Here is a 14,803-nt window from a genome sequence, read left to right on the forward strand (position 1 = left end):
TACAGCCCAAGCATGAAGCTTAATAGAGTGTTCCCCAAATCCTACAAATATTCTGAAATGTAAATGCTGTAGTCAATAGTGCATTTTAGACATCGTATGAGTATTTGTAAATTGTCAATAAATAGTTTTAAAAGTTTTGACCAATCACAGTAGGAGAAAGACTATTTTCTCTATCTTTCTAAAGAAAGTATTTTTAAAAATACATCCCTATCATAAGAAGGTGATCAAAGAGTATGAAACAAAAATATTTTAGAGGTGTCAGACAGTTAATAAAATATGAAGTTATTTTTCTGGATTTTCTGATGTTCACGGTTTGTTAGTTTTTCTTTAAACTAATGATCCCTCTTGACTTAATTTCTCATTCTGAATATTCACTTTCTTAGCAAGCTTTATGTCTGTACTTCAAGTACAGACTGAAAGGGTGACTCCAAATTTGAAGAGTACAAGATCGAGGAGACAGGAATGTCAGCCTGGAGTTTGGAGACACAGAGGGCTTCATGCATGTTGGTTTCTGTTTCCTAAGCTCGAAGCAATAGCGAAGGGCTGGCAAATGGTTCCGCAGGGTAAAGGAGTCTGCTCCCGATCCTGATGAACTGAGAGCATCCTCAGACCATACATGATGGTGGAAGGAGCAAAAAACATGCCTAAGGGCCATCCTCTGACTCCACGTGTGCATCATGGCTCATGTGTGCCCATACTCAAGCCCATTTGCACACATGCGAGCACACGCACACACACATACACACACACACACACACACATGTATACACACACACATAAAGGGAAAGAGGTTTTTTTTTTCATTTTTTTAATTTTATTTTTTAAGAAGGTAGATGGTTACACCGACAGAGTGGCTAGAGAAGGGACATTTGGAAGGTGAAGTGTCACATCTGAGTTTGCACGACAGAACTGTGACACAGCTCTGTGTGCTGCCTCAGTAGGGAGGCGGGGGACTGGATTGTAGGCCCTGGATTTCTGCATGGTTTCAACTGATCCCTCAGCCTGGCTATGGAACTCCCTGCACCCTGTGTGAATCCTGCAGGCGAGCACCACAGGGTCACATGCGTGGGGTCTCAGGAAAGTGGAGTGGGAGAGAGTGGGGGAGAATTACTGGTTAATGGCTTGCAAGTTCTCTGTTTCTGTCCCTTCTTCATTCTGCTCCACCCTGCATGTTTTAAAGGCTAAAGCGACATCTTTCTGCGTCTCTAGCCTCTACAACGCTCTGCTCTGTGATGTATGGCCTTGGTCTTCGTGTCCATGCTAAGTGCAGAGCCAGTTTCCAGGCATCAGCCTGGTCAGCGTCCTGAGCCAGGTTGGACATAAAATGTTTGTTTCTGCCATCATAGAACATTCCATAGTCTTTGTGTGGGGGACAATGAGAGTGTGTGCATATGTATAAATATTGTAATGTGTGTGGGTATATACCCACATGTGCACATGTAGGTGTAGAGGAAAGCTTCACGGTTGACCCTGGTTCAAGGCCATTCTGAGCAACTTAATGGTATCCTGCCTTAAAGTAATTTTTGTAATGGGAAGGGTTAACTTAATGGTGGAGGCCCCTGGGTCATCTGTGTATGCACACGTGTGTGGACTCTCTGCATGGTGCTTCTTGCATGGGGTTGTCCTGCATGGGTGCCCTAAGTAGTTCACGGTGGGTTGGGTCATCTAGGAGCAACTGGTTTCACTGACTGTTCATGGAGGGAAACTGAGACAGGACCTCCCCACCCTCGTCACAGTGGAGGACGATGGGGCATTTCCTCCTTTCATGAGCCTTAGGCAACACATAGGAAAAAGTCTCTCACCAATGGACACCTTGGCTGAAGAAGTTCAAGAAGTGAACCAAAGGGCCAGTAACATTTTCAAGGGACCTTCCGGAAGGGGAAGGTCACCTTATTCCTTTCTTGTGTCCCATGCTCCTCTGCCATGGAACAAGCATCAGTAGAGCTGCGGTGGAGACCATTGGCTTTTTCTCAGGTTTGCATCCTGGCCCATGCTCAGTGAGTCTACACCATTAGGAAATCATTTCCCTTGAGCATGTTTTAGCTTCCCAGCCTTTACAATGAGAGGACTTTTTACTTGTTGTGTTCTTGAGTTTAGCATGGGACAATATTTAAAGAGAGCATAGAAAACGTCCATGAAGTCTTAGGGAAGCGGGATTCCTTATTCATTTTAAACCTATAGTCTTCCAATTCACTCATTTGTATGTGTTTCCTGAGTTCTTACCATAACTAAATATCTTCTGTAATCCCACTTCTAATCAGACTCATTATTTTATTGAACATAAAGTGCTTTAATCTGGTCTATGAATGGTATAAAAGATTTATTATACAAATGAATTTTTCCTAACATCTATCGCTCTGTAAATAACATTTAAAAATTGTTTGAAGCTGGGTATGGTGGCCCGTTCCTCTAATCTCAGCACCAAGTAGGCTGAAGCAGGAGGATTCAGAGCTCAAGTCCACATTTTAGCAAAAAAAGACTGAGTTGTTTCAGTGGGCATACCTTCAAAGCAAGCTAGCATGTAAACAAACAATAAATAAGTAAAAAGACTAGTTTCTGTATTTCTTCAAGTCACCATAAGTCACACCAGTGGCATGGGCACCATAGTTTAAGAAATGGTACGAAAACAGCTGTTTTTATATTTACTTTCCCTGATTCTACTATCCACTCACAAACTTACTGATCCCTCTAGATATTCAATGGCCAAGTCACCACTGAATGAAATTGTTTATTAAGCATCTAGGGCGCTCAGGTTCTGTGCCGGATGACGAAGGGATGTGAATACCAGCCGGCTAAGTTCTCGCCCTGGGGAGCCCAAGGAGGGAGCCAGCCACATACACAGGCAATTAATACTAGTTTACAAAGACCTGAGAGACCACAGACTAGGGCCCAGGGTGCCAGAGAAAGAGGGCAGGCTGCCTGTGCCTGGGGAGTCAGTGAGATCCCTGTCAGGAGATTCTCAGAGGACTTACACTCAGCCCTCCCTCTGGGTGGCTCATGATGAAATCATGGTCGGTTGTTGCCAATGAGTGTGAACATCAATGAGAGAGTTCCTTGTTGAGTGAGATGATAGAGGGAGGCGGCTCACGAGGAAGAATTCTGGCCAAGGTGCACCCATCCTCCTTTTGACACACACACCTGTTGAATATGTTCTGTGTGCTTGGCCTGGAGAAGTTGGACTCAGCCATCCTGAAGAATGAATTCTATTGGGAATCTCAGATGCCGTGATAGATACAACCCCACAAGCAATAACTGACTAAGAACTGTGGCAATTGCTCTGCAGATATATAATGTCATAGAAACACGAAATTCTAAGTAGACTAGTGTGTTTAATTTTAATGGGAAGAACAAAAGTGTCAAATAAACTGCACCCCTCAGAGTTTCCAGATAAAAAGCCAAAAATCAAGGAATATACATGGGCTGGTTCATGCCCCCTGCCCCTGCACATGTGTAGCAGAAGACTGTGTTGTATGGCCTCAGTTGGGAAAGAATGTGCTTAATTCTGTGGAAACTTGATTCCCCAGGGAAGAAGAATATTTGTGGGGGTGAAGTAGAGGTAAGTGGGCGGGTAGGGGAACACCTTCTTAGAGGTGAGGGGATAGGATGAAGAACTTAGGGATAGGACTGGGAAGTGGGCCAACTTTTGGAATAATAAATTTTATTTATTAAATAAATAAAATAATTTAATAAAAAGCATTCATTCTTTGAGAATTTCCTACAGTGTGTTTTGACCATATTCACTTGATCTCTTCACCAACTTCTCCCAAAGACCCTCCCCCACACCTCTGTGCCTTTTTCTTTCCCCTTTCTTTTAAAAAATAAACAGCCATTGACTCCGATTTGTGCTGGCCATATAGCTGAGTGTGGGTTCGTGCACTAGAGCATGGTTGATATCTCAGGAGATAGATTCTTAAATGAAACTGAGTTTCTTTTTCCCATAAGCCACCAACTGTCTGTTTCTCCTTAGCTATGGGTGGGGGCCTAATAAATCCATCCACTCCTCCAGGTGAATGTGTTGAGCAGCTTGGTTTTGTGTAGGCAAGCAACTACTTCCAGCTCATGAATGACAGCCCTTTATTTCAGAAGATACTGTTTTACTTTGGTCCTCTCTGACCTCTGGCCCTCACAATCCAAAAAATGAAAGTTAATGGAGGAGCCAAAAGAAGAGAAAGAAATGTCTAGGGTGTTGGGTTGGGAGTGACATTGTGAGTAAAGCTTTGTTGGAGGTGTAGACACCTTAGCATGGTGAAAAGCATAAAATGGCCTAGATGAATAGCCTTGTAGGTCGCAGCCTCCCTCTCTGATGGATTAGTAAAAGATTGTGTTGGTTAGTCCTGAATGCCAATTTGACTGAATTGGGAAACATCCGGGAAATATATGAAGTATGCTTAGAAGTAGGGAGATATATGAAGTACACTTAGAAGTGTATTATCTGAGAATCATGCCAGAGAAGATTGACTAAGGAGAGGCACCAACCTTTGGTATGGGTAGCATCATCACCTAGGCTCCAGACCCAGATGGAATAGAAGGAAAAGGGGTACAGTCAATGAGTGAGACCACAGACACATTCTCTCTCTCTCTCTCTCTCTCTCTCTCTCTCTCTCTCTCTCTCTCTCTCTCTCTCTCTCTCATCTCCATGATATGTTTTGTTCTTTCTCCTGCATATCTTTCCCACCGCTTGGACTGATTCCCCAGAAATTGTAGGTCAATATAAATCTCTCCTTTCTCAAGCTTTTTGTTCTCAGGCATTTGTCACAGTGATGGAGAAATGTCTAAGTATGGAGATGAAACACAAGATCAAGGACATATGATGTTGGGGATCACACCAGATATGGGAAGAAAGCAGTCCCCAATCTGTATTCTAAGTACACTATAGAGAAATGTGAAGATTTTAAGCCGAGAAATTTCCCAGCTAAATTTTCCTTTGGGAGACTCCACTCCCAGTTCAGCATGGGGAATGGATTGGCAAGAACATGAACTCAAGTCAAGGGTATGAAGGGTGCAAAGGAAGGTTGATGGGGGATAAGAAGCAGAGGGGAGAGGCAGACTGGTGTCTCTAAAGAATCAAGTGCATGCTGCCCTCTGAGACCAACAGAGTGAGGGCACCATGGAAACCAGAGCTATGGTGGCCGTCCGAGCTCCCTTTGCATCTGTGCTGTGGGAGGAGCTTCACTTTCCTCTCAAAACTCTGTACTTTTGTATTCTAAATAGGGAGCCAACCACTGAGTGGCTGTATTGCCTGAGCCAGAAGCACATGGAAATTCTATCGGAGAGTAGGTGCTCCGTCGAGTGGAGTCCAGACACAGGGTGAGGTGCTTTGTCTGCGTGCTCCAGGAAAACACTCTTCCCATCAACTTTACAATGTCTTCTAGAGAGGCAACCTTACTGTAAAAGCACTCACACATGCTGCTCCTACTCATAAGTGGCATTATCCACAGATGTGTCAAAGCCATAAAATAGGAGATTTGGAGGCCATCACAGCTGCAAATGATTAATATTTTCATTCCAAGATGCCAAGGAGCTACCAAGGTGCAGTTAATGGTTACATGCCTGGGTCTTGTACTGTGGATTTCTTCCCACTGTGTAGCCGAGGAGACTAGAAGTCTCCACTGGGAGCACGAACTGGACCTCAGGCGGTTCTTCCTGTCTCTATGAACTGCCTCCTCCTTCTGACGGACGAAAGGAACAAACAACATTCTCACAGCCAGCTGCAGTGATGGGCTTCTGCAGATGGAGAGGGGGAGGGGAAATTTACAAGGATGGCACTGCACTGGCCACTGTCTGGGCTCAGAGAATTTCTTCTCTCTTCATTTCTGTTTGGAAATGCATCACACTTGCCTGCAAACTCCACCAGCTTTCAAAGTGGCTTTTTACTGCTACTAACATTTAAACTTCTCAACATATCCTCCCTGTTATGATGTAGGGTGTATTCCTATGCATATTGGTTTTTCCTCTTCCTCCTCCTCCTCCTCTTCCTGGCCCTCTTCCTTCTCCTTCTAGTCCTCCCCCTTCTCCTCTTGGTCCTCCCCCTCCTCCTCCTGGTCCTCCTCCTCTTTCTCTTCCTCCCCCTCCTCCTGGCCCTCCTTCTCTTGTTCTGCTTTGATGTCTATTTTGAGGATATTTGTTGATCTATGATCTAAAACTCCCTTTTAGAATACCCCACATTTAAAGATAAGAAAATGGAGCAATCAACAGAAGACAAAGGCCAGGAGCTGAGCCTTCATCTCTTAGTGAATCTGTTATTCAGAAAGCTCCATGTTCTCCTGAAATCTCCCCAAATCTCTCTATTCATGTGGTTTTGCTAGGATCCATCTCTGTTGAAAAATCTAGTTTAAGCTGCCTGGCAGTCTGAGAAAAGGAAGATCTATTAATTTAATCATTTGTATGAATCACGTCTAAATGATCTCAGCAGAGAAAATGTGTAAGCCATTTAAATCCCATCACTACATATTATATAATAATTACTGCTAATTCCAGTTTGGATGGGCCACAATTTGGCTTTCCATCCCCCCTGCTTCTGAATACAGAGAATTGCGATGACCTCACCGAATTTAGCCTCTCCAGCCTTTAGGCTTTCTTTGGCCTTCCTCATTACGGACTTAATAGCCACAATCCGCTTCGAGGGTCCAGTCAACTCGGAGTCTGTTCCCTTCTGGTAATTAGCATTCATTTTGTGATTTCGGAGTTCAAGCTCTCCACAGAATAGAGCCCGGTGTTAATCACTACTGTCTTCCTCCCTTTGACTCTGATCTGTCACTACCACGCGGCTTGTCCCATACCTAATATTTTTGCCCTTACCAGCCGACTGGCACCTCCGCATCCCACAGAGTCAGAATTGGCAACTTTTGACAGATCTGTAATCATGCCGTACTCATCAACGGCGTGCCCGTTAGTCATTTCATTTCCACATTCTAACAGTTAATATGCCTTAATTTCTCTCACTTTGTGAATATTTAATTCCTCCCTTTTCAACATCATTTTTAGGTTGTGTGAATCATTTTCAAAGCCTTTGCTCTTCTCTCCGCACTACCATCTGCATATTTTATGAAATGGCGCGGTTAAGTCTCCGAGGGCTCTTGAGAAAGATGGAGCTGGCAACCTGCTCATTAGCTGTATACCTGGGTCTGTGTGAGTCCCAGATAATGGCCAGCTCCCATTTGGATTCGAATTAGGATTCGCTGACAAATAACAGTCAGGATATCTCCTGGGGATGTCTGCTCGCTTGTCGGTGCCTTCTCCTTCTCTCAGAGAGTTCTAGAAAACCGGTTGGTGTGGGGGTCGGGGGAGAGCTGCCTTAAGTGTCTCACATCCTGGTGCCAGAAGCAGTCTCTAGCTTTTGAAGTGGAGACTCCCAAGCTTTAGCACATTAGCACCTGGAAAGGAGACAAAATTCCCCAGAAAGGACACGTGCTGAAGGTCGGGTGATTTGGCCTTCAGCTTTTACAAGTGCCAGAAGTTGGTTTTCTGTAGAGACCAGTGACCAGCTGTCCCAACCTGGCGAAGACTAGTGTTTCTTATGGTAAGGGACTTAGCGTCAGGAAGGTCTAAGATGATGCGGTCACCACGCTGTGGCTCACTTAGGATGATACACTCACCATGTTGGGGGTCACGTAGGAGCCTTGCAAATGCTCCCAACCTCCAAGGCAGATGGAGAAGCCTTTGGACTGTGAAATGAGCCAAGCAGCTTTCTTGTCTTTACTGCAAAGGCTTTGAGTAGAGGCCATAGCCAAGGTGCCCACAAGCAGAATGTGCTGAGTGCCGTAGCTGCATTCATGAATTACCGTCTGCATGTGAAATCCAGAGATGTCGTATGAAATCACTTCTAAAACACAGAAGACACGGCTCCACCAGATCTCTGTTCTTTGAGGAATGGAGGGAGCAGTTGGAGCCACACAGCACCTGTAGATGTGGCACCTGCTGGACCTCCTCTTTTTCTCTAGCTAGAACTAGCTTGTATCACTTTGTACTTCTGCATTTAATGTTAAGATTGCTGGGCCCATGGTGCACCTACCATGCACCTGCTCCATTGTCTGCCATTGGGCAAGGTAAGCAAGCACACTGGGTCACTACTTTCTTATGGTGCTGTGGTTTAAATATGAAATACCTTACCCAGGATCATGTGCACAAGGCTTGATTGGCAGACTGGGTCACCACTGCGAGGTGACCGGACTCTTAAAAGGTTGGCTCTAATGGATGTCAACAGTCATTGGAAGAGATTTGGAACCTTGTTCTCTTCCCATCCATTTCTTTGCAAACCCCAAGATAAGCAGCTTTGTCGCACTGTGGATGCCCCTCAGAACACAGTGACAATGGGCTGAGATTTCTGAGCATGAGAAAATAAATCTTCCCATTGTATCAGGTTTTTTTTTTGTCTCAGTCATTTTGTTGCAGCCGTTGAAAGCTCACACACCAAATAGATAAAACAATGCTCCTATAAATGTTATAATAAATACAGAATTGAGTAACATTGAGAAAATGCATATGAATAAATTAGTATAGGCTTGGTATTCAAAAATTGTCCATTAAGCATGGGTTTTACATTGTTAGTGGTGGTGTTAGTTTTACAGTAAAACAAACTAAAACTTAGAAATGCCCAATGGGTGTCTTAGCATATAAGTCCTAACCACACAAATAAGAAGAATGAAAGAGGATTGCTATTAGAAGTTTGAAACCATCATGGAGAGTTGGGAGATGGCTCAACTGTCATGGAGAGTTGGAAGATGGCTCAACTGTCATGGAGAGTTGGAAGATGGCTCAACTGTCATGGAGAGTTGGAAGATGGCTCAACTGTCATGGAGAGTTGGGAGATGGCTCAACTGCAATCTTACTTTCTCTGCAAACATAAGGACCTGCGTTTGAATCTCAGAACCGCAGTCAAAAGATTCGTGAGCAATGCCTGTCACCCCGGCACTGTGTGGGCTCTGCTTGGGAAAGATTAATCCTGAGAGCTCTCCAATCAGTGACTGTGCAAGTCAGTGGGAGACTCTGCCTCAAGGCAACAGAGAGGAGAGCGATTAGAGGGAGACACTCAGTGCACTACTACACAGTCATGCATTCACAACACACACACTACACAGTCATGCATTCACAACACACACACACACACACACACACACACACACACACACACACACACACACACCACAGAGGCTATAATGTCTTTGGAAAGCAATACCAACCATGCTTGTAAAACAATCTCAACAATTCCACTTACACAATTAATGATGCCCTTGACCCTGCTGCAGAACATAGCATACCATGATTGATGGTCAGTCATCCTCCCGGGTTCCTCTCTGCACCAGTAACTCCCCTGCTGCCTTTCAGCATCCAGTAAGGCTATACCTTTCATGCAGACTGAACTTTGGGGATAGACTCTGTATCCTAAACATTTTCTCCATCAGAAATGGTCATATCCCGTAGTCACCTCGTGTCAGCAGGGATTTTCCTGGAGGGCAGCAATGATGTAACACTAATACCCTGGATTTACACACCAGTCTCCCTCCCAATAGCCCCAGGGTACTACCTTTTATTTAGTTTTAAATGTTTTTCCACTCTCAATGGAGTCTGTGGTGACACTGCCTGCCCATAGCTGTGCTTTGGAGTGACTTGGAAGCTCTATGGTTGGATGACATATATTTTGAGAACCAGGCACTGTGGCATATGCCTGTAAGTTCAGTTCTCAAGACGCTGAGACAGGATGCCATCTTGGACTATATAGAGTGTTCTAGGCCAGTCTGAGCTGGAAAGCCTGTATCAAACAAAACAAAACAAAAAACAAAACAAGTGTTGTTGATTCTAACTCATCTGCATCTAGCTTTTAGTCTGTGGTTGGTCTCCTGGGTTGTGCAAATTGCCCAGTTTTGAAGAGTGTAATGAAGCTGTCTACGATGTAGTTAGAAGGGTACAGGATCCACCAGGAATGCAGGCACAAAAGCGCCAATAATGGCCTTTTAAACAGCTCTACCACTCAAGAGGCAAGAAGAGGGTGAAGAGGGCTGGGAGAGATGTCAGTTAGTAAAGTGGTTGCCGTTCAAGTCTCAGTTCCCAAGTTCAGTTCCAAACATCCACATAAAAAGCCATGTGGGTGAGGGACCTATAATCTCGATGCCCTCTCCGTGTTGAACAAGGAGATCATCAAATATTACAGAGCTCTGGGAATCGTTAAGTGCAGGCTGAGCAAGAGGAAGAACCCACTGGCCTGTAGATTACTCTCAGTATCGTAATTCTGTATTTTATTTTTATTCATCTCCCCACCACCACCTTTCAGTTTAACTTCTGAGAAATTAAAACACATCTTCAACGCCTACCTCTTAGGCTTCCTGGAAGCAGTGCTGACCCAACACTTCAATATCACATAGATGCTAGATGCTGGGATTTATGGTTGTAGACACTGGGCAGCTCTTGTCTGGGGTTGGGACATCTAGTTGGGGTGGTTGGGGTCTCTTGATTCTCTCAAAAGGAGTCCACAGAGGCTTCAGCTCCACCCTGGTCTTACCCCCATCTCCTTTATTTACTACTATTGGATGCAACTCTTCTATGAGTTCTCAACTTGGGCCTCCTGGGCTCATAAAAGCTTCATGGAGAGGGAGAGGGAAGCCTGGAATGCCACGGCACAGTCCTAAGGGACTTCTCAGCAACCAATCAATGCATCCCAATGTTGACACTCCCGAGTGAAAAGAATGTTGATGGCCCATCCATGAGTGCTGACCGCAGTCATGGATGGAGAGGAAACAGTAAAAGATGAGAAGGGGCTGTTAGGGGCGTGGCAGGCAGGTGAGGAGCTGCTGGAATGGAGGAAAGAGATGGACAGGATATGTTAGGAAGTGCCATTCAGGGCCAGTTACTAACTGTGCCCTGATTACAGGACTACCCAGGTGGCAGCGGGGCTCCCAGAAGTCAGTCTGAGGAGCTCACCTCTTAAAACACACTCCAACTTCATAGTTGAGCTCAGGGAAAGTTATGTTTAGCCCCCTCAACAAAAGAGTTTTATGGATGAAGATTTTTCCACATTCCCAAGATTCCAACCAACCTCAGGTCTGAATTAACTCAGATATGCTGTTTTGTTTACATAGAATATCCCTAACAGATGTGTGAGGACATTAGGGTCCCCTGGGAATATGTTTTCGAAAGAGAATCCTTCTTATTCCTTCTTCAGGTGGGTTTTTTTGTTGTGTGCTGGTGACTTGTGGAAAATGGACCACCTCTGGCTTAGCGATCAGGTCTGAACATTTCAGATGATGATAAACTCTATTTCATAGCATTTATCATTCCAGACATAAAAGTAATATATGTCAATGTCCTTTGAAAACTTCTCTGAGACACCATATACATGAATTATAATAACAAACATTTTTAGTTTTACAAAACAGATCATCCAACCTGACTAATAAAAGGTGACACAGGATCTAAGGAGATGACCCCGTACTTGTTGTACAAGCACGAAGACCTGATTTCAGACCCCCTAGTTAAAAAAGGGAATGGTTATAGGCACCTCTAACACTAGCACTGTCTGGGGCAGAAACAGGAGGGTCTACTGGGCTGGCTGAGTGCCAGCCTTGTTCCAAGTTCAGTGAGAGAACCTGTCTCAAAGGAACAATAAGGAGAGTGATCAACGAGGAAGACAGCAACATTCTTTCTCTGTCCTCTACACATGCATGTAAGAGTGTATTCATCCACACAAAGAGTGAGAAGATACCACACATACATATATGCATGCCTGTGTGTGCATGCACGCACATGTGCGCGTGTGCACACACACACACACACAATGGGGAGAGAGGAGAGAGAGAGAGAGAGAGAGAGAGAGAATCCTGCAGAGAGTGTTCTGAATGCCATCTCTGAGCAGAATCGTCATCTCAAGGCTCTTAAATCCTTCAAATAAGGAAGGTCCCAGCCCTCTGCTGCACAGCAATCCCACAATGCCCTGAGCCACACTGTCTAAAGAGTCCTCTTAATTTCACCCCAGAGCTCATCTGCTCTGAGTGCAGTCCTGATATCTTTGAGAGGTGGCAGCCCTCCCCCAATCTTAGTCAATTAAACAAGCTATTGTTTCTGATTAAGATATCACATCCCAGAGAATAACAGCAATTAAAGCTGGAACAGGGACCCCATGGGTCGCGCAGTCCACTTCCCCGCCAGCTCTCAAGGAGGTTTTACATTAGGCTGTAGTTTTATGTGGTTTTCCTGATTTGGTTTTTAAAATCCCAGTACCTGTCAGTGCTAATTACATTCTGGCTGGACATCTCCACCATGACTTGATCAACTTAGCACGGCTGATTTTCACAGGGCTGACACAGAGCGACTGCTGCTTGGTCATCACAGAACACTGGACAGTTGCCGGGCATGCTTCTGGAGGAAGGAAAGCTGTGCGGTGATTTGGTCTCCTGGGGAATTAGAGGGGTTTGTTTTCTGTCGGAAATGCTTTTGTCAGTTACTGTGTTTCAAAATGCTGGTAACATAGTAGGTCTTTTGTTTTCCTTTGGCTAACTTAGAAAAGAAAAGAAAAGAAAAGAAAAGAAAAGAAAAGAAAAGAAAAGAAAAGAAAAGAAAAGAAAAGAAAAGAAAGAAAAGTAGGTGTCTCCTATGCCTAAGTGTTACTTCGCTGGTAACCAATTCCCCCACTGCACGGGAGGCTGGAGCAGTCTGTAGGAGAAACAAATGGTCCCTGAGGATTTATTGCAGGATAGAGCTGATAGTTTACCATGATGCACTGCTGGGTCCTGCTGTTCACTTCCCTCCATTCTCAAGGCTGGAGTGTATGTGACAAATAAAGAAACAGAGGCCACTCCAAAGTCACCATGCCAGAGTCACAGTGGTAAACAGTCTAATTTTAACAAATATTTTATGGATCAAATTTGACCTATTTAATATCTTAAAATAATATTTATTAAATTAAGGAACCGATATGTTGTTAATTTTATCTAGGAATATTTAATATTACATAAATATAATTATTTTCTGTGTAACAATTTTACAAGTCATAAATAGTCAGTGGATTGAAGTTATTAAATAAGATGTTCAGCATGCTAATAAAATAAAAGTTTATTTTAAAACTAAACTGCTATAAATATTAATAATCTGAAACATTTTGGTTTTGTTATTTCCTTTTAAATGGTGTTGGCTCCATTTTGGCCCATTCTTTTTAAAATACCTGGGACCTCTTTCCCTTTGTAGGCCGTGGTCCAATTCCACACTGATGTCCCTGTTACTGTGTTTGGAGTGGAGTCTGTGCAGACTTTCTCACTACCACGGGGCTCCTCACATCTGAGGAAAACAAAAACTGTTATCGTGTTTGATTTCTTAATAATATCTCGAGTAAATCTGCCTCAGAGTGATTTAGGAAATATGTTTTATACAATATTACTGTCATATTCTTTTACAATTAAAACATATTATGCATACTGGAACAAAATAATAATGACCTCTACTCTCTGTCTTTAGCCTCAGCCAACAGGTTTCCAGGAACTCATTTTTGTATCTATTTTGAGAGAGATACTATAGTATTTCAAGCAATATTTCCCTCTAGCAGAGAGAGATGATAGACACATTTTGTTCTGAGTTGTGTGTGTGTGTGTCTGTGTGTTTGTATGTGTGTGTATGTGTGTGTGTGCTTTAAGCATGGAGTGATATTAATGGACAAATGTAATATGCACCACGCCTCACATCGTCTCAGGCCCTCTTTATGTATATTAATTTACTTGACATAGCTGAGTACCCTGTGAGACAGTCCTAGGCATGATGTTCATCCTCAAACAAGGCCACAGGAAGTTCGGAGCTTAAATTAGTTGCTGGAGACTTGAATGAGGTTGAGACTTACATCTCAGACACATTCTGAAATATTAGAAATAACAATGAACACTGATGCTTTTAACATGTATGTGATAGCTCACCTCTTATGAGCCAGTCTCCTAACCTGGACATTTGGACCATTTCTCCTCCCTACCCAGACTTTAAACACTGCGACAGTGACCGTGCTTGACTGCACACACTGCTTTTTCCAATTCTTTGAAACAGAACAACTTGGTTCATTTATACTTTCAGAACTAGAAAAGCAAACAAACCAACCAACCATGCTCATAGGAGTTGCTTGAATTTTCCTCCCATTCCAGAAACTCTTCTTTAAATCCTTGAGTGGGGCTTGGGTCTCCCAAATTCTCCAGCTGAATTTGGGGGCTCTGAGCACAGTACCTATTCTCTTGTATGGAGATTAGTCACAACACACTGATAAATTCTCACTCTGTAGGCTCCTGGGTCTGAGAACAGAGGGATTAAGACACATTCTATGCCCTTCTGCAGCACTGTGCACAAAGCATGACGTTCCTTCAGCACGCAGAGGGGTTAGACCTTCAGCCTTACTCCTTGAACTTACTCCTTGGTGGTTAAACTGATGGTTTCACCCCCGAGGAAGATTTAATTCCTCGATAAGCCTTAATCGTGCCCTGTGACATTTTTAGTTGTAGTGGTGGAGTGGTGGACCTAGTGCTATGGGGGCCAAAAGGTGGAGGCTAACTTCCTCACGATGTACACAGTATCTCTGCCTTTTCAACAAAAGATTACCCAGTGCAAGATGCCAGTAGGTTCAGGGCTGAGAAAAGCTCCAAGTCAATTATCACACTCTTTGATACCGTTAGTAGTCTGCCCATGGGCAAACACAGACACACCTGCCTTCGGCTTCACTAAGGTTCCCACGAATGCTCTTTTTTTACTGCATTAGGCTGTAATTTCTTGGGTTCACAGCTATTTCTATTAAGAAAGACTCTGCTGCATAGAGGTTAGTACCGCTCCTGCAGAGGATGGGGGCGTG

The 14,803-nt window shown here is 43.9% G+C and overlaps 2 long non-coding RNA genes across 2 annotated transcripts in view; one reads left to right on the forward strand and one right to left on the reverse strand.

Annotated features, from left to right (window-relative positions):
• Positions 1-14,803, reverse strand: part of Gm34112 — a 43,728-nt gene that overhangs the window by 11,393 nt on the left and 17,532 nt on the right. The window lies entirely within an intron of this gene.
• Positions 1-14,803, forward strand: part of Gm14249 (predicted gene 14249) — a 42,924-nt gene that overhangs the window by 723 nt on the left and 27,398 nt on the right. The gene's annotated exons all lie outside the window — the stretch shown is intronic.

This window comes from Mus musculus, chromosome 2, assembly GCF_000001635.26.
Source record: "Mus musculus strain C57BL/6J chromosome 2, GRCm38.p6 C57BL/6J".
NCBI lineage: Eukaryota > Metazoa > Chordata > Mammalia > Rodentia > Muridae > Mus > Mus musculus.